Raw genomic sequence first — 23,752 nt, 5'->3', positions numbered from 1 at the left:
GTAAATAACATATTATCAAAAAAATTCTACAACGTAACTCTCATCAGATAAACACATAAAGACAGGAAGAACACAAATACCCAAAGGTACACAAACACATAGTGGGATAACACAAGAGGAAAGGGCAGGGTTTGTTTTCAGTGTAACATTTGGTACTGCAGTCCAACGCAAAACTTCATTCCATAGATCTTTCGCCTTATTTCAACATTTGTTTCCACCAAAACATCCTATCCAAGCATGCTTTCTGTATTTATGTGTTCACATATTTCTTACCTCGTTATTTTCCATTATCTTACCTCATCATTTATTTCCAAGAAAATCCTACCTAAACTTGTTGTCTCTAAACCCTACTTTTTTGATCATATCCTCTTTCAAAATACTTTTTCTGGCCAAACCATTTTCTTATAGCTTCTCAATGCATTTCTTCCAATTCATCACAACTCGTTCTCTTATATAGCTGACCCCATCTTAAGCTAACTTAAATCTACTGAGTTCAGATGCATAAACTAAGGGACAAGGCAATGCAGCTGCACAAAACAATTAACACAAACAGCAATGACAAAAAATACAAATTGGCAAAGCAAGCAGCATTATAGAAATTAGCAAAGCAAATACAACTAATATGAGGCAATGAGCAGCAACAAGAACAATAAATCAGTAGTAAAACTGGCTTAACAGAGTAATACAAAGTCAAATTCAGTAACATTATGCCTGGCAAACAGCAGCAGCAAATGCAATAACTTATATCTAAACACGACAAAACTCAAGCAGAAAAAATATTACAATAAAAATTGCCATATTTAATACCTATGTCACATCTTAACACTAGGGTGATGCATCACCTTAACTTACACTACTATATAAGTTACCCAGTCATTGACAAAAATTATGTATGCAATTCCTGTGAAGGGAAATGTCTTTTTGTGCTCCCTCGTTTTTTTGAAGTAGATTATAAAGTTATTATTTACTGGATCTGTAGGCATAAAATATTTATATTAGTACATCTATAAAATTTTATTTTAACCAATGCTGCAGTGCAGCTAGAAACTAGATATTAAACAAAATGAGCAGTCTCTAAACTACAAAGACAATAGATGTAAAATGTTTCTCATCATTTCATTAAGCATTTTAGTAAATATCATAAATTAAGAGCTCCACAGTGTAATCATATCTTTTCAAGTTTGAGCGTGTCGTATTTGCGATGCTTTCGACAAAGAAATGTCAATAGCAAGGATAGTGGCCTCTTTTTTTTTCTCCACCTAATGGCTTTCTTTTGTCAGACGACTATCTCTCAGCTGGGCGCCCAAAACTCATTACATCAAGGTCACTTACCTTTCTTACCGAAATATTTACGACAGCAGTTTCCGCTACAGTGACAGTCTCATATAAAAAAAAATTTCACAGGTCAAGAATTTGCGTTACAAATCTGTAGAAACAAAATCCTATAAATATAACAGTGTCCAAAAGATTTTTGGCGGAATTGTGATACATTCACGCATGTACACACATTTCATAACTCTTAAAGTACGATTCTTGGTTTCCAACATCCTTTTTCACATCTCAGAGTCCCTAACCACTATTCATTACTCCTTACCTTATTACACATTTACATATTCGTCGACACATCAGTCTTGCGGCGACACTTCAGTATTTCATCATAATGAATACATAGCATAATCAAATTCCTCATATAGCATCAGCTTATTGATTATAAACATACCTCAACAGCATAATACACATTGTCATCATGATAATAACATCATAAAAACTCAGCCAAATCTCAAAAACGTCGTAGCTTTCTGCAATGATTTCAAACCCTAAAAAAATTCTCTGCTCATTTCAATAGTGTCATCTACCTCAAACGTACTTTAAAAATCATGATCCCATACCAAATACATCATTCAAAGCTCTCATAGTATAACAATGGTTCTGAAAAATATGAAGGGTTCACACAGTACAGACAAAATACAATTTCATAAGTGTGAAGTTATCCAGCTGTCTAATTGCGTAAACATCTGTCACTGACGTAGTAAAAAAAAAATGTTTGTCTCTCTCAGTTAAATGATCACATAGCTGTGTAATTTATGTGTTAGAGAAATATGGAACCGATGTGTAAAGTTGTATAAGCAAATACCATATTAGCTAGGGCTCCTTGTGCTTGCCAAACATATGGTACACAAAGTGAGCGTGTACCCCCCTGAGGATTAATGTAATCATACCCTCAGGTGTTACAGGTTACAGCAATGGAATGAGATGTATCACGGAAAACTTTGTTTGTAATTGAAAAATCTTGAAAAATAAATGGTTTAAGTACAAAATTAATCACTCAAATGCGTGTCCCGTAGCGCTGAATGTGCGTCTTGCTGTAAGATAATTCTGTGGAAGTGTCGTAGTTATCCTCCTCTGTAAGCAAAGTTCTGCTGAAGTCAATGTACTCACCTAATCAGAAACAAAAGTGAAAGGCTTTGTGTATAGATATTGTAGTTATTACGCTTATTGCCGTGATGAAGAAAGTACTGTACTGTAACATATTGTTGTGCTACGGAAAAGGCTGTCTCATTGTAGCTATACCACGAAAGTTACAACTAAAACGTGTTTTACTTTCCAGAATAATACAGAAAAACTGTGCAGATATAAAACAGATACACCACAAAAACAACAATGTACATTGTGTCACATATTAGTAGCGTCGTGATATAATCGTGTAGCTATCAAAGAAACCAAATGCTAAGTCATCTTTAATCTCACCGAATGTACTTCAAATAAAGAGTATTTTTTCAAGTAAACCAAAATGTTGCATTAAAATCTCATTAGCAGTATATGTTCTAAGTATGTAAGCCTGATAGTCGTTATGTAATCGTGCAACTAACAAGCAAGAATGTACAAATAACAGCACTGTGTCGTCTGTTCACTATAACAATGCATTCGTAATTTCTGTTTAAATAAGTTCTCTTGGTTCTTGACTGGATATTTAACTTCAAACATTGTTGCATGGTAACAGTTTCTTAAGTCTGACAAAGCATACTAGAAATGTAAAGTGAAAAGTTTTATCGCAAAGACTAAGTTAAAAAGCAGATTATGTTTCAATAAACGGTTTTACTTGTGAAATATGGTATAAACCTTTACTTTTCCTAGTACGCAGAGTTTCAACTTGAACGCAATTATCATGTGGTATACATCGGTAAAGAATACTGGAATTTTTCTCAAGGTTAGCGTCTATGTTATTTTTCTCTGAGCCAGCCGGCGCACGTGGCTGCCTGCAGTGCGAGTCAATGTCTGTTCCTTTGTTGGCGCGTGTCGTTATTGTGATTAGGAGACCTAACTTCTACAAATTAACCTTGTCAAGAGGGCCCAACCCTGTTTGAATCTCGCCAGTTCTGATGAAATTCAGGTCTGTCGTAATGACTATATCGTCTGTCGTCATGTCGGTAATTTCTGTAATTAATGTCTCGTCGGTCACATGGTGGAAAACTTCTCCCTGAGTCGTAACTGCGCGGAGGACCATTGTGTCTGAAGTTATTCTGTCTCCCTTGATAATAATTGTTTTGGTTCCCATATTGTCTGTTTCTATGGTTGTCTCTGTCACTTTCATTACCATGGAAATGCGATCTTTCTCTGTAACTATTAAGACTCTGCCAGTGGTTGTCATATGGCTGGTGTCTGTTTTGATCACGATTTGTGTTGTAGGAATAGCCTTGTCATGTCCATTTATTATTTCTGTTATAGCGGAATTGTGACAGATATGACCTGTAATTGTTGTGCTCCTGTTTCGCGTCCCGCGATTATCAGTGTCAATTTCCAATTCTTGTAAGAGTCCCTGAAAAGCTTCAATGTCGTCTTTGCAACGTCCTGCCAAAATAATGCGTCGTAAATGTTCAGGCAATTTAATTAAGCAAATGCGGATGAGTTCTGAGGGGCTGTATGGGTTTGACAGGTACTGATTCTTGTGCAACATGTCTTCAAAATATTTCACGAGACTGGAAAATTCAGATTGTTCGAAATGTTTCATCATTATGATGCTATGTTTTACTCGGTGTTGTGTAGCTTGAGACCAATAAGCTGAGAGGAAGACATGATAAAATTCTCCTTCACTATGGCTATCATGAATGACCGATCATATTCTTACAGCTGGCTCATTCTCTAAATAGCCACACATAAATTCTAATCTGTGCTCTAATGACCAGTTGGGAGGAAAACAATGAGAGAACTGATGAAGCTACGCTTGTGGATGAATGTCGTTGCCGAAATTCTTAAACGTTTGGAATTTACGTGTAGTAATGAACAGCTTATAGTCAAAATCATCATGTTGGCAAGTCGCAAATCGGTCATTGTTACTTCGTTTCGGCTGTGTACCTTGCCAATTTCTTTCATAATTTCCGAAGTGCCTCATGTTATTATTTAGTGGCTGTTCCATATTTCTATGTCCCTCTTCCCGTATTGGAGCGCGAGTGTCCTGTGAAATATGTAATTCTTGTGTTACCTGTGTCAACTGATCTTGTACGTCCCGGATTTCTCTTTTGTACTGTGTATTGATTTGATTTTGATTTTGTTTGAATTTTCTAATTTGTTCATACTCTTCTGTGTCAGTGAAGGCTACAGGTCTTGTGTCATTCAGATCATCATCTACCTTTGTAGATAAGTTAGTGAACTGATCCGAAAGTTTCTCCGATAGTGAACACATTTCCTCAGTGTGTTTTTCTGAACCAAGTTTCAGAGTGTCCATTTATGTTTAAATCGAATCTACTGAGTTTTTGCAAGTTGCGTAACCGAATTGGTAGATGCAACTGAGTCAATTTTAGCTTGCAAGGTGTCGTGATTTTCATGAACAATAGTTTGCAGTTCTTTTATGGCTGCTTCGTGATTCTGTAATGCATTTTCATGCCGCGAAAAAATAGGTTGAAAATGCTCACAAATTTGTGTTTTTACATCATTACAGACTTTTTGACATTTCGATTCAATGTTTTATCACTCAGTAGTTAAATCTTCACGTGTTTGATCAAGTGTGGTGTCTAACTTTTGAAGATTTTGTTCCATTATATCTAACTTTTGAAGCTTTTGCTGTGTTTGTCTCTGATTTTGTTCCATTGTGTCTAACTGTTGCTGTGTTGGTCTCTGATTTTGTTCCATTGTGTCTAACTTTTGAAGATTTTGTTCCATTGTATCTAACTTTTGAAGCTTTTGTCCCATTTGTTGTATTAATTGTAACAACAATGAACTGGTGTCTGAAACATGTTCATCAGTGCTTTTCGGCAGCGAATTTGCACCGGCAACATTCACATTTTGACAAGCAGAAAATGTGTCTTGACTAATGTGAGAAAACGGTGAGGACCCAAAACCTGAATCTACAGTATTTTGGAGATTGTGTACTGTCATTTCAGTTTCCTGAGGCGAGCTGTTGCTGACTGATCGATCGACAATGCTTCCCTGTTCACTAATTGTTTCACTGTCTACGCCATTATTTGCCGCCCGCTCCATTTCCCTATGCACAATTACCAAATTATTACTTCAATTGTCTGTTAATTCATTACACAGTGGTGCTGATAAGCTACGCTCGTCGTCACTATTATTTCTCAGTCTACTTTGGAGCCTAGTGTTACGTTTTTCACACGCCATTATTGTCACAATATTTCACATGATAACACAGAAAAGCACAATTTGATGAGCAAAAATAAGAGAACACATTGACATAGCACTGAAAATAATATCTAGTTAATTGCAAGCGCAACTGCGAAATACTTTGTGCAAATCGTATATTATGCTAATAGCAATTCATGACATCCAGTCTTACAAATTTCAGAACTCCGCCATTTCTCTCCCCACATCCACCACTGCTGGAGGCTCACCTCCAACTGTGCAACGCTACGCACTGTTAACATCCAGCTGCCCAACACTACAATGGCAGACAACAATGCAAACTAGCCACAGACTGCACACAGCACAGCCAGTGATTTTCATACAGAGCGCTACGTGGCGGTGGCGTTACCAATATAAGAACCTAAACAGCCTACTTACAGTACCTGGTCATGTATTTCATCTATCAAGCAAGGTGTATCATCAGCATGTAATTGCTTTATAAGAATATAGAGGAAAATATCTCTGCACTCAGGCTCGACAATTTACTGTTAACATCATCAAATTTACTTGTTGTAAGGAGCCGTAGAAACGATGGAAGCTGCTTCCAAATTTTGAAATCAATAATGGTGTCGCTAAACGAAGTCTAGTAGCGTCAAATACAGTTCTTAATTCTGGAAGAAATTTCTGACAATGTACGTGTGAAGCACACTATAGAATGGAAGTGCACTGTAGACTGTGGAAAAACCGTAAAAGAAAAGAATCGAAGCGTTTGAGATGTGGTGTTCATGCAGGATGCTGCAGATTAAGTAGACTGATAAGATAATAAATGAGAAAGTATTCCATGGAATTGAGGAGGAAAGGAATGTGTAGGAAACACTGACAGTAAGAAGGCATTTCTCTGGCGTTAACGAACGAATTGCTTATTAAAATCCCACCAGTACCTCTAGACAATTATGAAAATCGTATTTCTCCAAACACATCAACTGATGAGACAGTAACATCCAGTGTTCCCTGGTGTTTCTGGACAACAACAAAACACATGACAGCTGTACACAGTCAGTTTCAACTTGTAGTCAGACAAGTAGTCTCGTAGAAAGCATCCTAATGTACTTAAGTTTCTCTAGAACCGAATGAGAGAAAATGAGAAGGAGGGTGGGGTGTAGTGTAGAAGAGGGAAAATGGAGGAGAAAATGACGAATTCCGAATTTCCTATTTCGAAATGCAAACAGATCATCCTAGTGGAAAACAGATATTTTCTGCGAACAACAGTTTCTTATCCCCAGTGTCCAGAACTCAAATAACTGGACAGAAAGTTAACATTTACAAGAAAAAAATATTTACATCAATGATCAACCACTAAGCGAGTTATTGAAAGCAAAGTAAAAAAAGAACGCTTTTGTAGTTGGTGTTAGAAGTTTGTAAGCAGAATCCTATTTTATAAAGGAGGATTGGATTGGCAGAATTAAAAGGTAAGTTGGACAAACAGGATGAGATGGAATCCAGGTTCCCTGGGCGTTGATTAATTAGAGAGGGGATCACACTGATGATTAACAATTGCTAAAGAAAAGGGTCAGGCATTTTTTTCTGTGTGGGACATTTGTGATATGGGAACTTGTTTGAGATAATGCCGAAGTCATTCGTCACTATTGCCTCGATATATGGCAGTTTCCTACAGACATGAGTACAGCTCAGAGCAAAAGAGATCCAACGTGAATAACTCATGGGCCCCTGAAAAGTTAAAATAATATCGACTGTTCAACCGAAAGATAATTGATTTTAAATGTAATTAAATTTTCCTGGAAATCTCTTCTGTCATATGTCATAGCTATGCGACCAATATAAAACAAGTTCATTCGCCCCATTAAACTCCAAATGGACAAAAATGATGACATCAATAAAACGTGCTGCTTTTGCGCTCAGAAACAACTGAACTGGACACAGATACTCAGTAAGTAGAGAGTAGCGTGCTGTTCATAGAAGACGGTGGAGGCATGGCATGGACCCTGTGGCATATCAAAAGATTTAAAGAGCCCTCTGATCAGTGAGAAACCGGGCCCAAGGCATGCACATCTCGAAGGCGTCCCAGACGTTCTCAATAGAATTTACGTTCAGGTGACCGGTGGACCATACGGGTATTCCACTGTCACACTGCCTCCCACTGCCTTAGTGCCCTGCTACACACTGAACCAAGGTATGACCTTATGGGATAGTTTCTCAGATATGTGAGTGGCTAGAAGATTTCTTAAATAACAGAGTCTAGTACGCCGTCCTCGACGACGAGTGTTCATCAGAGACACGGCTACCGTAGGAGCGCCCCAGGGAAGTGTGACAGGGCCGCTGTTATTTTCTGTATACAAAAATGATCTGATGGACAGGGTGGGCAGCAATCTGCGGCTGTTTGCTGATGATGCTTTTGTGCGCAGGAAGTTGAGTGACTGTAGGAGGATACAAGAGGACTTAGAATTTTTAGTTGGTGTGACGAATGGCAGCTAGCTTTACATTTAGAGAAATATAAGTTAATGCGGATGAATAGAAAAACAAACCCGTACTGTTCGGATACAGAACTAGTAATGTCCTGGTTGACACAGTCACGTCGTTAAATATCTAGCGTAACAATGCCAGCGATATGAAACGGGACGAGCATGTAAGGTTTGTGATGGGGAAGGAGAATGGTCGACTTCAGTTTATTGGTAGCATTTTAAGAAAGTGTGGTTCATCTACAAAGAGACCAAGAATAGGACGCCAGTGCGACCTGTTCTTGAGTACTGCTCTAGTGTTTGGGATCCGTACCACGTCCGATTAAAGGAAGACATCGAAGCAAGTCATAGGCGGGCAATTAGATTTATTATCGGTAGACATAAAAGTTTTCTGGGTGCGGTACCGCATCTTAATGTATAAAACTACTGCTGCTGGAGAAAAACCAACGTTTCGGCGATTGCAGCGGCCTTCTTCTGGGTCTAACGGTGCGTTCTGGCTATGCAGTGTTCAAAAATGTCTCTGAGCACTATGGGACTTAACTTCTGAGGTCATCAGTCCCCTAGAACTTAGAACTACTTAAACTTAACGAACCTAAGGACATGACACACATCCATACCCGAGGCAGGATTCGAACCTGCGACCGAAGCAACAGGACAGTTCCGGACTGAAGCGCCTAGAACCCCTCGGCCACCCCGGCCGGCGGCTATGCAGTGTTCTTTATATTTTGTTGTTACTTTTCACTGCGCATGCCATTATGTCATAATTTTAAAAAGGCAGTTACTTCTATTGGTCTCTTAAGGAAGAAGAAGAGGGAGCTTTATTTTAATAGGTTATTGCGGTGGAGTGAGAAGGTGACCTCTGTTGTCTATTGGCTCTTGTGTTGTGTACTATGATTGGTGGTCACCGTCAAACGAGAAGTTGGCTGCTGTTTAGCAAGTGCTGGACGTCGGCCGCGCGGCGGCAGTTACTCGCCGGTAGTGCTCGTGCCTCGTGTTGACAGTGCGGTCTGTTGGCCTCTGATTGCTGGCAGCCAAGATGGGGCAAGCCTGAGTCCATCCTCCGGTGTTCATGTTATTAGGGTGTTTAAGTATTTCGATGGTCTCTCTGATTTTGGGTTTCGTCATAACCGGCTGCCCGGCCAACAGACAGGCTTCTCTGAATTTTATTTCTTTTCCGCAGTCTTGCTGATGTTCTGCCACTGCAGATTTGTTGTGTTGTCCTAGACGAATATAGCGCTCGTGTTCCCGAATGCGCGTTGCTATTAGCCTACCAGTCTCGCCGATGTATCCCTCTCCACATTCGCATTCCACCTTGTAAACGCCAGCAGTGTGCAATGCATCCACCTTGTCCTTAGTGGAGCCTAGCGTGTCCAAAAATGTTCAAACGTGTGTGAAATCCTATGGGACTTAACTACTAAGGTCATCAGTCCCTAAGCTTACACACTACTTAAATTATCCTAAGGACAAACACACACACCCACGCCCGAGGGAGGACTCGAACCTCCGCCGGGACCAGCCGCACGGTCCATGACTGCAGCGCCCCAGACCGCTCGGCTAATCCCGCGCCGCCTCTCACGTCCTTCTTCCTTAAGTGACCAATGAAACTAACTACCTTTTTAAAATTATGACGTAATGGCATGCGCAGTGAACAGTAACAACAAAATATAAAGGACACTGCATGGCTAGAACGCGCCATTAGACCCTGAAGAAGGCCGCTGCAACCGTGGCCGAAACGTTCGTTTTTCTCCAGCAACAGTAGTTTTATACATTATGACGCGGTACGATACCCAGAAAACTTTTATGTTGACTGACTCTGGCCGGGGAAACCTGCGCAATTATATTATTACCGGTAGGTTTGCACAACAAGCAAGTGTTACGGATATGTTACAGGAATTCAAATGGGAATCCCTGGAGGCAAGGATACGTTCTTTTCGGGAAACACTATTGAGAAATTTTAGAGAACCGACGTTTGAAGCTGACAACAGAACGAATCTGCTGCCAACAACATACCTTTCGCATAGGGACAACGAAGATTAAATGCGAGAAACTAGGGCCCATACGGAGGCTTATAGACCATAGTTTCTCCTTCATTCTATTTGCGAGTGGAGTAGGAAAGTAAAAACTAACAATGATTCAGGGAACCTTCCGTCATACACCGTACAGTGCCTTGCGGAATATGCATGTAGATGCACCCTCATGTGAGGACAGTTGTCCTCAACCCACTCTGATTCTATTCGGACGTGATGAAGTGGTGCACTGTCTTACTGAATGCACTTGCGGCCTGTAGGACGGCGTAGGACAAGTAATCGATCAGACAGTCAGTTTCTGTATAGTTCGTCAGGGAGAGACGATGTACGACATGTCAGGGGGCTCAGTTCATTCCTTGTAGACAGCCCCTACACTTACCTCCAGCACACGCCATAACAGTTCTCTGTTGGCAGGTGGGATTCATCGCTTCATGAATTTGCTACAACTGGTACCGTACCATCGGTGTGTACGATGGCTCATTTGTCCAGGCCCAACTCCTTCACTCTTCGAGTATCCAATGGCGATGTTCCTGCACCCGTGATAATGTCTGGGACCCACATGTGTAAGGCTGTGGCCTCCCTCCTGACATGGAGATGTTTCTGGGAGAGATGTGCATAACATATATGATCTATCAGAAACGCGTCCCATATTGAAGCCATATTCAAACTTTCTGGAACAAGAAGCTTCCTGAAAACTACAGGTATGAGGTCTGGTTGACAGACACTGTTAGTGGGCAACCTACAGAATGTCACATTTCACTGGAACTGTAAGACATACAGCCTGCAACAAGAGCTGCGCTGGAGACTTTTCTAAGCTCTGCACCATAACAGTGCGGTTTCTTATAATAAGAAATAGCGGTGTGTAGGTAGAATACTGGAGCAGCTATTTGGTGTTTGCAAAGATGCTGTCATACAAGAAACATTTGTTGACAGCAATGCATGGCCCACAGAAAAATTTATATATTTGCTTTTATTTTCATATAAATTATCCATTTTGGACGATAGTAAAATACAGGATGACAAAAATAGATCTAGTAGGGAAAAATATTTCAAGCATCTTGAGATAGACATCCCAACCTGAGGCAACTGCTGTAGATGTCCATATATCATAATATATCCGGTTATCTAACTGTGGTTGTTGATTTTCGACAAGGAAAGTGAGCACGTGCAGTGTTTACGAACTTGTCAGTTGTATGTAGTGAACATTCTGTTTTAAATTTGATGCTTGGACGTATATGCGCTCGCTTTCTGAACTGCTACGTCTACTGTCAAATAACCGTACCAGAGATCTTGATATTACAGCATTTGACAATGTCCTGTATGGTCGAAACTGGGCAACTGTGTATAACAACAGCCGACGTGGAACTTTCACAATGACTTTCAATAGATGTTGTATGAGGGCGTACTGGAAAGTAATGCTTCCGAATTTTTAATTGAAAATTCTTAACGGCTTTTTAAGTAAAATACACGTTATTAATATTCTACACCTTTATTCCTCATGGCTACTTATTTGCACCCTGCTATCTCTAGAGGATTCCGAAGTGTTGTGCGTATAGCCTGACTACGATATTATTGCACTCGGCCTCCCGTGGCCGCCGTCGGAAACACGAGATGACGTTCCAGTAAACAAGTTGTTAGTCTGTGGGTTTTATTTTGTCAAATTGCGCAATGGATTGATCCAACAATTACCCTTTGGCTCCTACAAGAAACAATTTCAACCTCACACTACTACAGAAGTCAGACAGACACTCCTAATGTACCAACAAGAACTGCTTGAAAAACTTTCAGCAACAAATATCTTCTGGAATCGTCCGCTGTAAGGAAAAGACACAACAATATTCTATATTCTTACGTAAGTAGTGGAATATTTCGGTACTGGAGTATTGCTAGTTAGTGTAAGAAAAACATTAATCGAACGAGAAATATTATTTATTGCAAATAGTTCTGAGAAATCAAGTGAAACTTTTTCCTATAAAATAATAAATTTCAAGGTTCTTTTCGGAACAGTAGATTGCCTCTTATGGATAGGAATGCTATTATCTTACAAAGTATGGAAAGGTTCTTTTCTCTCTTCTTTAAGAATGTTATTTACTCAGCAGAATGGTTGAGAGCCGTGCCTACACAACTTGAATAAGTTTTCTAGGTACGGTCAAGGATGTTGTGTGAGAAATGTAATGGAGTGTACTGTTATGGAGGACAGATGGGGCTCGCATACGCTGTAGCGCACAATACCATGAGCTGCAACGACTGCTGCCTGTGTCACTCACTGCTGACAAATAACACAACTGTCTCTTTCTATCTGGATTGACCTTCGCCAATCAAACTGTCCATACACCTTGATGAAGTCAAGGACTCCCATCCGCCCCTAGTCTAACTATTGGCATGGTACACCGGTCCACTGTGATGCCACTCAATATTCACTCACAGGCGTCGAACTAGTACTCTGTCCGTGTTCACACCGCACAGTAAGTGTGGCGGCCAACACAGTGAACAATGCTTAATCCCAAGTGACTCAATATAGAGTATCACTCCGATTTGCTAACGACGGTGGTGCTCTCCCAGTGAAGTACTGAGCAGAGACTTTGTTCCTCGCTCTTTGGGTATATGTACGAGCGCACTAGCTCTTGTAACGTGTTCCCGCTTCAAGAGCGACAAGGGAACGGCCCCTTTTTCTGGAAAAGTTGCAAGGGTATGTCATTCGCTGTCTTCCCTCACTACTCTGGCTCTTTGCAACAGAAATATTCCGCCAATCAGCGCTGCTCTTTTGAACGGCAGAATGACGTATCGTTTGAGTCGACCAATGCGGAAATATGTAGCATCTCCATTAGGCATATACTGTCCTCTTGTGAGAACTCCGTAACTATGCAGTTGGTCCGTCAAAACATGCGTATTCTGGGCGCTTCCACACAATGTAGCGCAATTTACTTTTAAGTCGAATATGGGGGTCGCTGTCCCTTCACTCTGGCATAAGCTGTCCTCTCTCTCCTGGCGGTCGTTCCGGCCAAAGTGGGTGTGCGGCAACCCACCCCTCTGAAGGGATGGACCTCCCAGTGGGCCAACCGCCTTCTTAGAACGAAAATTCCTGTGGCTGTCATGTTGTGTACGCCAGCCTCGACTTTTTCAACCTCAGTGCGCACTTGCAATTTATGTATTAGATTTGCATATCGCTTACATGAATTCATACAAAATTGACTCTATTTGATCGAGTTTAGGTTCGAATGAAGCGTCTTGATGTGCAGAATACGATTGTGAGGTCGGCATATGTAAGAAATGAAGGTCAGGAGACCACATCACCTTACAAAGTACAGTGGTGAAAGTTGGAAATTTGTGGCAAGGTCTGCTGAGGTCATCGGTCCCTAAGCTTACACACTACTTATTCTAACTTAAACTAACTTACGATAAGGACGACACACACACACATGCCCGAGGGGAGGACTCGAACCTCCGACGGGGGAGCTGCGTGGATTGTGACAAGATGCCTAAGATCACGCAGCTACCCCACACAGCTACAGTGGTGATTAAGGAAACGCATCACACTGTGAATGGTTTCAAGACGGTTGTGCATATACTGTCAAGTAGTTCAGTGTGTCCTCATGAAATATCACGATAACAACTCACAGCCGACCCAAGCGCCATCACTCCCAGGTGCAATAGTACTGTGGTCGACTAATGACATGAAGGTGCGTAACGTAACTACGTTGGTACGTGAGAAACGGCGTACTGTAAGCGAGCTTCGAATTTGAAGATTTCGTCCACACATTGAGCACCCTCTCCTTCTGCATGACGATGCCAGAACACACACGAGCGCACCGATATCTACAACAATCCGAGCCTTGGGTTCCTCATCATCAATCACCTCCCATACAATCCCGGCTTTCCCATCCGGTTCTCATCCGTTTCCAAAACTAAAACAACACCTTCGAGGACTTCACTTAGGTAGTGATGAAGCAGTGCAATCAGAGGTGGTGTTATGGCTCCATCAACAGAGTAAAACTGTTCTGTACATAGTTCCGCATAGTCAGCACGTACACAACTTTCCCACTAGAGCGCGCCCCGCTAAGCACAACAGTGCAGGCACAACGCTCGTCTTTCTCCACACGACAAGATGACGCTGCCTTAGAGACAGACCAAATTCTGCTTCCGCCGATCCGCGTATTAATATGTAACGCAGCCAATGAGATTGCTGCTAACGTAGAGCCTTTTCTCCTCACGGATCACACTCACACAGTGATACCTGAACGCGCGAGGTATTATAACGAGTGTACAGACCTCCGATTAGTCAGTCTACATTTGTCTGCACCAGTCTGTACCAGTCTGCATTAGTCTGTACCAGTCTACAGTCAAGTTTCAGTCTGCGCCTAATAAGATTATCATATTCCTGTACATAGCCATGAAGATAAATGTATAGACACTTTGTCAAGTATCAGAGATATGCGAGAATAAGATTAACGTACCAAGACCAGAGGAACTTCAGACTGTCAATTGTAAATAGCATCCAGAATCAAGTTACGTAACGTTTATGCTTGTTATTATTTTAATAAATGTGTGTGAAAATTAATCAAGTTCTGTTTGAAGTTGGTCACCGTCAATCTGCTACTCTAAGCGTTCAAGTGGCATTTCTATCGTCCGGCCTAACGGCAGAATATAAACACGCCACGATAAGAGCACGAGACATATTGCTGACACTCGCCTACTTCGTTAGCGCGACAAGTCAAATAATCTGATGGTGCCTGTACCGAAGGTCTTACAGTACGCACACCACAAAAACCTTCTATGATGACAGTATCCACAAACTCGTCTCTCGTTGGGAGACATGTGTTCGTCGCCTGGTTGACTAGTTCACAATTAAACACGTAGACATGAAGAATAAAGATGCAAACTGTTAATAACGTTTGTTTCACTTAAAAAGCTTTAAGAATTTTCACATAAAAAATTCGGAGGCATTATTTTCAAGTAAGCTCTCGAAGTTGAGCTGCCGATCTTACGGTACGTAAGTAATTTTCGTGCGTTTTATTTTCCCCACCCTGTATGTACTCAAAAGCTTTTGTTAAATTAATTAATATATGACTGTTAAATTCTTAAACTATAAAAAATGATCAGTGAAAACCCAATGAAGCTTTGTGAAGATGTGTTGCGCAGTTTCTCTAGTGTGCCCGTCAACCGTACCACGTCGCACTTTTCAGTCCTAAACGAACTGTGAGCACTTAAAGATGTCTAGAACAAGTACATGCTGTCATTCGATTTCTTCACGCTGAGGGGTCCCGCCTGATTTTATGGAGCCCACATAACGCTACTGTCATGCACACAGAAGTGGTGCAGGATCGCTGAAGCAGGACATATAGACATATAGAAGTGATTCTCAAACGACGATGTTGTTCAGTGAGTGGATCAGACGAGTCGAGAAAACCGTCGACGAAACGATTCAGATCAAGTGAAGAGGAATGTTGCCGCCATGTACTGTCCTTCTTCATGACAATGCCTGGGTGCGCACTGCAGTTGCAACAAAGATGCTCCTGCATCGTTTTCGATTGAAAGTGTTTGATCACTCACTTTGCTTCCTCTGATTTTCATCCCACTGCTTACTTGAAACGCTGGCTATGAGACACAGACTACGAGCTGCAGACCAGTGCAGAGAATTGTCGGAAAGCACAGGCGGCTGCCTTCCACGAAGAGGGTAGTGGAAAGTTGGTACAACGCTACAACTAATCTTGGTGGGCATGTAATGCAGTGCATCGTCTTACATTGTCCGGAAAGCAAGGTCCGAAATGGAAACCACAGTGAAAATCCGTTGAAATTTTCCGCAGGTGATTTTGGGAGTGTCTCTCTCAGGTGAGAGATTTGGTGTGATGTAACGAAGCCCACTTAACGTTTCTTACTTTTCCTTCTTCAAGGCATTCTCGGCCGCACTCAGCCGGGGAAATGAAGATGCTCCTGCAGAGATTTCCGGTGGGAAGGGTTTCATCATCCACAATACAGTCCACAATTGGCTCTCCATGAGTTTCACCTCTGCTCTCTCGAATCATTGGCTATGAAGACAACATTTTGGTACAGTCAGCGAGCGGTGAACCGGCGTAGAGAATTGGCAGAAAGCACAGGCGGCTACGTACTGTTACAACAGTACTGGAAAGTGAGTACAACGCTGCGACACAGTTTTAAGTCGGAGCGGCGACTATGTAGATAAATACCTAGAAGGCGTAGCTAAATATTGTATTTAAAACATTTTTGATTTTCACGGTAGTTTCCATTCTGCAACCGATCAGTCCTTACTTCCGAGTAGTCCCAGTTTAACCAGGTGACGAACGGGCGACGACAGCATTCAGGCTGCACACGGCAGAGAGCAGATCCTGAGGTGGTGAGTCTTGCGTACGTGTTTGTTGTGGCCAGGCCGCATTAGATCAGGCATCCAACAGCCATGACTCAAAGTCATCACTTGCGCTCATAACCAAAGCTTTGAGCAACCTCTTTACTGAATTCAGGTGTCTCATATCAGTCGCAGAAGGAGTGATGTGAATGAGAACCAGATGTAGCTAAGTCTAGCACGATTTTAAGTTTTGTCTAAGCTGCATGTGAATAAACGTTGTAGAGTCTAATATGTCAAGATATATCTTGGCTTTTCCAGACGGGCTAGATCCAAGCTATGAATACAGAGTAAACACCAGTTTTGTTCGTAAGACGATGGTGGGGCATACCGGCTCTTCAACACTGTCTGCTAGTCTGCGCCCTCTGATGTTTCTGCTCGTCACGCATGTATGGGATTCGGAGGGATGATAGTCGATGTAGAGAGCTGTTACGATTCGAAACTGAAAATGTGGACTTTTTAATTTCGGAATTTATGCTAGTAAGTGATGAAACACGTGGAGAAGACTTAACTTCCCGAGAACAAATGGATGTACTTCTTCGTTGTGTGGGTAATCCTAGATTCCACGCTGTTGTGGCCAAGGGTTTTAGAGTTGACCGGAAAAAGTTATAGAGGCTTTAGATTGCAGCGAAACTAGAAAACCAGCGTTACATGTTGATGAAAACATAAAACGCAATGGTTATGCCTCTATTAATGTGCAGGCCACTGTAGATACTGGCGAGAAATTTACTAGTTTAAGCTTAAAAGGGCCTAGTCGAGTGCATGATGCTAGAATATGGGGACGTAGCCCAATCATAAATACACGAGGGTTATTCGGAAAGTAAGGAATGATCGGTCGCGAAATGGAAAATACAGTGAAAATCTGATGAAGTTTTGCACAGATGCGTTGGGCACTGTGTGTAGTACGCCCGCCGATCGCATCATGTCGCTCTTTTCAGTTCTGAGCTCACAGTGAGAACGAAAAGATGGCTAGGAATTAGCGTCTCCCGCCAAGTATGAGGGCCTGGAGAAAGATTTCGCCTGAAGCTGTGCAATCCACATAACATAACTGTCATTCGGGTCGCTCTACACGACAATTCTCGGCCGCACTCTGCAGGGGCAATGAAGATCCTCCTGCAGCGTTTTCGATGGGAAGTGTTTGGTCACCCACAATACAGCCCGTAATTGGCTACTCCTGAGGTTCATCTCTGTTCAAATGAACACAGACAATGAGCTGCAGTCCAGAGCAGAAAATTGTCGAAAAGCACTGGCGGCTGTCTTCTATAACGATGGAATTGAAATGTTGGTACAGCGCTATGACAGGTCTAAGTCTGAGCGGCGACTGTGTAGAGAAGTAGTTGGAAGGTGAAGCTAACCGTTGCAAATAAAACAGTTTTGATTTCCTTACTTTCCGAACAGTCCTCGTATTTTCAGGGTACAACAGGGATGCTTGCTTACCTGGTGATTCAGGGTATGGAATATCAACATGATTAGTAAGTCCATTTAAGCCAGCAAGAAATGCTGATCAGCGATTATTCAGAGATAGTGGAGAGAACTTTTGGTCAACTGAAGCAACGATTTATGATCATCGGTAACTGTCTAAAACTTTCTTTAGAGAGAGTCCCCAAACTAATGGCTACGCGTGTCGTACCGAACAACATCTCTAAGCACGTCAAAGGTCATTTTTAGTATTACCTGAAGGACAGGAAAGATAATGTAGAAGAAGAAGAAGAAGAAGAAGAAGACTACGACGAAAGTGAGACTTCTGATGAAGACGAGCCCACCACAGACCGCTGGAAATCTCTGGAAGCGAGGTTCATAGCGAACAGAATCGGCAGCAAATGCTCAGAATTACTTAGTGCTTTTTCTTGGTTTAATTGTGTACTTTTCGAATGTAATAAGCAATGTATGAACAATGTAATGATAACTGAAAGTTGCGTGATTACAATAGAGCAAGAAAAATATAGGAATCGAGTTTTCATTTATTTATTTTAGAAAGTAAGAAATAAATGGATAGGAAATGGCAATAATACAGTATTTTTATTGATAAAATATTTATACTTCACGCTAATAAATCGTGTTTAAGTTTAATCGGTTTATCTCCTGTTTTCTTCAGATCGTTTCTCTTTTTTATTTAACTCTTCATATTAGTGAACAGTTTATTAACCTGTGCAAGACTGCAGTGTTTGTCGATTTCGTGGGGGTATTTATGTGCAACAGTACTCCACTCATTCTGCTTTTCTGACAGTGCCTTCAGTATTCCAGATTTTTGTAACATAATCATGTGCTGGGATATCAAATTGACGAACAGTGCTTTGTTAACTGTGGTCTCGTCGGTATCTTCAATTTCACTGGGAGACATGCCAATAATCGGCTTTTCTATTAGCACGACCTGCGCTTCACGATCTTCTGCGTGCAACTAATGTTTGGTATGAGGGATAGAGGGCGATGGGGGGAAGGGGGGCAGACACAGAATAACTGCGATTTGTCGCGAACAGGCTAACCGCTGACACACAGTGAAAAATAAGATACATCCTGCCCTTGGGTTGTATCTACCTGTGTAGAATTTACTTGCATTTCTCAACTGAACAGGATACATCTACCTAGACAAATTATTCAGTTTACAAATAGTCAGCGCTAAGTCCACGCCCTAGAGACGGCTAAGTAGATTCTACGTTTTATTCGCATCACTCAATGGGTAGCTCTGCAGGAGTATCTAAGTCTCCTTTCTCCCCCAGCATTGTTAAAAAATTTCCCTGGGCGTGTCATATTTAACTGGCCACGTAATCGAATTGTTAGCAACTTTCGATGCTGTCCAGCAATGTCCTTTTTTCCATGCTTGTGGAGTACACTTGCCCTCTGTAAATACTTAACGAGTAATGCTTAGTTTGTAACTGTATCTCCTTGAATCTGCAAACTCTCTTAGTGTTGTAAAGTTATATGGCCCCTGGATAGAGTTCTGGTTCGTCCATTGTGCGCTATACATCATCTGCAATCTAAACACCAAGTCGTGGGCACTCTTGCTGCTACAACAGACTTTGTAGATTCCTCTGGGTGTCGTTGTCTGAAAAAATGCTATCTTTTCCTTTTTGCATGGCGTCACTACAATTTGGAGAAACTACGTTGCACAGCAACAGTTTCTTGATGCAGTAGAAGAGCTGAATAGATAGCCTATGTTTGTTGTAGTTTTTGGTCATGCCGAGGACAAATTTTTAATTGCAGGCTACTTCAGTCAAAATGTGTTGTTATGTAATCTTGAGGCAGGAAAGTTCCATTTGTTGCGTCTCTATAATTGTCCCTCCTTCGCACATCAAGATATCTTTTCTAGCCATCCGTATGTGACACTGTTGGTCTAACTCCTGAAACATATGCAGGTACGTATCACGGTTGACTCTGAATAACAAGAAAAGGACTAGTCGTTTGTTATGGCAGTAAACAAAGATAGCGCTCAATATGGTAGATAATGTGTAAGTATCCGCCCATCAAGGCAGCTAAATATTGGACAGGAAATGTGAGAACGATCATTGACTTTTAATGAGAACACAATCTTAGATTTCTTGTACCGAGGATGAGCTCCAACTTTCCGAGGTGCCACGTTCAGGAAAAATGTAGACTCACTAAAAAAAATAATTCTGTACTTGTAAAATGCCATGTGTGAGCTTGCTGATCTGCAGCAGCTGGACCTAATGGCAGGCAGATTGCTGCTTCAAATCCGATTGCCTCATGAAGTTACGCAACGAAGTTAAATTTAATTCAGTTACATCAGGTTAGATTCTGTTTTCGTTCCATAGACCCAAAAACCAGAATTCTCGTGGGTGTAGAACATAATCAGAAAGTGTAACGTAAGAAACACAGAACATTTGAATATAACATTCACTTCCCTGGTCATTTGTGAGAAGACTGTCAAGATATATGAATACATTACAGTAAACTGGAAGTGCTAATGGTTACAGAAATAATACAGTTAGAATGAACAATAGTTATGCACTTTTAATAAGTTTATCATACACTAAATACCTAATCTTGATTCTTGTGACCAACTGCTGTCAGAACTGAAAACTAATAGACGTTTTTACTTAAGCTGGTCTCAGTCCCCATTAAGATATTCATCTATAGAGTATAAGGAGTTGACTACCAAAAAGTCTTTCAAACTCTCTTTAAACTGTGCTTTATCTCAAACCAATTTTTTAATGGTTGCTGGCGGTTTATTGAAAATGTGTGTTCCTGAATGCTGGACTTCATTTTGGACCAAGGTAAGTGATTTTAGGTAGTGATGTAGATTTTATTATTCCCAGTATTGATACTATGTATTGAGCTATCGTTTGCAAATAAAGACATATTATTCGCAACCAATTTCATTAAGGAAGGAATATAGTGAGAAGCAGTGGTTAGAAGTATGTACAACACAAATGAGTCTTATTAGATGCTTTTGCAGTCTAAAAGCTTTCGTCCAGTTTGACAAGTTACCCAAGAATATGATCCCACATGACATAATAGAATAAAAGTAAGCAAGTTTTTTATATTTATATCTTCTAAATCTGACACCATTTTCACTGAAAATATAGGCTTGTTTAGTCACTTGAACAATACTGTGGTGTATCCTTCCCAACTGAATTTATTACTGAGTTGTAATCCCAGAAATTTAGCACTGTCAACTGCTTGTACCTGCATGTCTTCATGTGTTATGCACATGCTCGAATAAAATCTTTTACATGTCCTGAACTGCATATAATGATGCTTTTCAAAGTTTAATGACAGTGAATTACCTTTAAACCATTTATTAATGTCAGTGAGAATTTGATTCAATGAGAATTTGATTAGCAGCCATTTCTGAATTGTATTTGACTTGCAATTTATTGCAATGTTTCTATCACCTGCAGACAAAATAAACTTAGCATCTGGCAATGTAACAGACGACAGGTCATTAACGTACACAAGAAAAAGCAGCAGACCCAAGATGGAACCTTGAGGAACACCACATGTAATTAATTCCCAATGAGATGAAGACTGATCGCTTACATCACAGGTATTTCGCAATGACACCCTCTCTTTTCTGTTAGTTAGGGAAGACCCAGATCATTTTGCAGCACTTCTAGTGACATCAGAATATTCTTATTTACTTAAGAAAATGTTGTGATTCACACAGTCAAGATCTTTTGACAGGTCACAGAAATTCCCAGTAGCCTTTAATTTGTTACCTAATGAATTAAAGTACATTGTCACTTTATGTGTAAATAGCTTTCCCTACATTGGAACCCTTAAGGAACCCAAACTGTGTCTTGGACAGTATATTATTTGCAGTCAGATGCTTAAGAAGACACTAACACAAACTTCTCAAATATTAAAAAAAAGTGGTATCTCTTCATCCCCCTCCGTTCTGTTTGATCGGGGTGGACGCCGCATGATGGTTGTTCAAGTTCTTCATCGTTACATTAACTCAGTTTTTTATTACAGACGGCGGCTAACCCTCTGACCGAACACGCTGAGCTACCGTGCCGGCAGTGTTCAGACTAGCCGGCCCAGGTTAGTACATGACAAGTGAATGCGGAGAAATTCAAGTGTCTGGAAAGTGCTAAGTGAATTTAATAACTCTGTTCCTTAGGGTGATGAAGGCTATGGCCTAGAGTCCCGGTTGAAGACCCCCTGTCGTAATCCAACAGAGGAGAGTCATAAGTCATTCAACAAACTTTTTAAAAAAAGAGAGGGTCGTAATAGAGCGTCGTTTTGGTCATCTGAAGAGACGGATTCCTGTTTTGCAGTATGTCTCTAAAGCTGCCTTATCAAATTATAATAGATATATTGAGAACATAAGGTCCGATCAGTCGAGAAACGGAAAGCACAGTAAAAATAAAAAATGTTTCATTTGCAGCAGTTAGCAACACCTTCAGCTACTTCTCTATATTGTCGCCGGTCTGACAAACATTTGTCATAGTACCGTACCAAATTTCCGTCGTCGTAGAAGGCAGTCGCCTGTACTTTCTGCTGTATGCACCACTGTGTGGTGGCACGTCTACAGGAGGTGGTGCATGTGTGACGATGCCGTAGGTGATGAGGATCCAGTGGAAACGCTGTGGTCAATTAAACAATATAGCTTCTTATATCTTCAATTTTACATGAGGCAGGTACTACACTCCTCGTAAGCTCTGGACGAAGCAGCTGGCGTCGGCTGCTAGGACGACGCCCGACGGTGCTGCGTCAGGCCTCCAGTCCAGCAGCAAAGGCAAGGCCACGGCCAGTCGTGGCAGTGGCCCTTCCCGGTGGAGCGACACGCCATGTGGCAGCGCCGCTGGTCTTCCTCCACGGCAGTGGAGGAGGCTGTGCGCGGGTCTCGACCCACGACCCTCGGACAGGCGACGAACGGCGGCTGGCGCTGTGACGCTGAGTCCCTCCCTGGGCCGAAGCGTAGGTGGCAGCAGGCCGGCGGAGCTACGGCACAAAGTCTCGTGAAGAATCCAGCGCGGTGGCACACGCAGCCCGGTCTCGAACCTGACGCTGCTGCTAGCGCTGCCCAGTCGTCTCGCAGTCTAGCGGTCCTCCAGCGTCGTGGTGCGGCTACTGACCGATGACCAAGTCCCCGTATCCAATGACGTTCTGTCCTCAAATTCAGCCTCTATTACACTCCGTTACTTTTATTTTATTTTATTTATTTATTTATTGTTCCGTGGGACCAAATTAAGGAGAAGTCTCCATGGTCATGGAACGAGTCAATACATGAAATTATAACACGATAGTAGAAACAGATAAAATGAAATATGAGAAACATATTTAGGCGACAATTCGTAAGTTTAAATAAAGAAAATCAACAATGTAACACCGGAATTTGCTTAATTCTTCAGCTCTTCCAGGAGCTCCTCGAGAGAATAGAAGGAGTAAGCCATGAGGAAACTCTTCAGTTTAGACTTAAAAGTGTTTGGGCTACTGCTAAGATTTTTGAGTTCTTGTGGTAGCTTATTGAAAATTAATGCAGCAGAATAGTGAACGCCTTTCTGCACAAGAGTCAAGGAAGTGCATTCCACGTGCAGATTTGATTTCTGCCTAGTATTAACTGAGTGAAAGCTGCTAACTCTTGGGAATAAGCTAATATTGCTAACAACAAACGACATTAAAGAAAATATATACTGTGAGGGCAGTGTCAGAATTCCCAGACTATTGAAAAGGGGTCTACAAGAGGTTCTCGAACTTACACCGCACATAGCTCGCACAGCCCGTTTTTTAGCCAAAAATACCCTTTTTGAATCAGAAGAATTACCCCAAAAAATAGTACCATACGGCATAAGCGTATGAAAATATGCGAAGTAGACTACTTTTCGTGTTGAACTGTCACTTATTTCAGATAC

Source organism: Schistocerca americana, chromosome 4 (assembly GCF_021461395.2).
Source record: "Schistocerca americana isolate TAMUIC-IGC-003095 chromosome 4, iqSchAmer2.1, whole genome shotgun sequence".
Lineage (NCBI taxonomy): Eukaryota > Metazoa > Arthropoda > Insecta > Orthoptera > Acrididae > Schistocerca > Schistocerca americana.
The sequence above is the reverse complement of the archived record's forward strand: the minus strand, read 5'-3'. Positions refer to the sequence as shown.